We start from the raw sequence: 581 nt of genomic DNA on the forward strand, positions 1-581 counted from the left end.
TGACACAAATTGCTGGTGCTCAGCGCGTAACTCTTTACATAAGCTTTCGTCAGATTCGAATATTTTCAGCATTTTCCTTCCTCAAAGAAAAAAGATGAGGTAAGTCTGAGCAAATGTGTTATGAATTGTTTCTATGTTATTGTTCGTAATCTTTTACTCATTTATTAGTTGCAGTCGTAAAAAGTGTGCCCATGCCGGAACACAGACTTCGAGAATGTAATCGTTCTTATTGATCCCAGTTAATTATTACAGACATCGGTTTCTAGACCAGTGTGAAGAAAATAGTAAGATATGTATGTATGTATGTATGTATGTATGTATGTATGTATGTATGTATGTATGTATGTATGTTTGAATGTATGCATGTATGTATGATATTGACCTTCACCACAAGACTGGAAAAATATCAGAAATATACAGGATTGAACTCATCTCAGAAAAGAGCAGGATCCTGGTTAATAGTAACAGCTAAAATACAGCAGCCAGAATCATGTTGAACGGAGAGAGACATCACAAAGTGGACACATTCAAGTGCCAAAAACTCATTTCGACGAAGCAGGGGAGATCTCAAAATAAGATGA

At 35.8% G+C, this 581-nt stretch overlaps 1 long non-coding RNA gene across 1 annotated transcript in view; it reads left to right on the forward strand.

The window, feature by feature from the left end:
* The window catches only part of LOC106873818 (uncharacterized), a 4,853-nt gene continuing 4,272 nt past the window's right edge, over positions 1-581 (forward strand). Inside the window, exon 1 of the long non-coding RNA XR_001409923.2 lies at positions 1-99. This is a non-coding gene — a long non-coding RNA (uncharacterized LOC106873818). The remainder of the gene's footprint in view (positions 100-581) is intronic.

This window comes from Octopus bimaculoides, chromosome 20 (assembly GCF_001194135.2).
Source record: "Octopus bimaculoides isolate UCB-OBI-ISO-001 chromosome 20, ASM119413v2, whole genome shotgun sequence".
In the NCBI taxonomy this organism is placed as follows: Eukaryota; Metazoa; Mollusca; class Cephalopoda; order Octopoda; family Octopodidae; genus Octopus; species Octopus bimaculoides.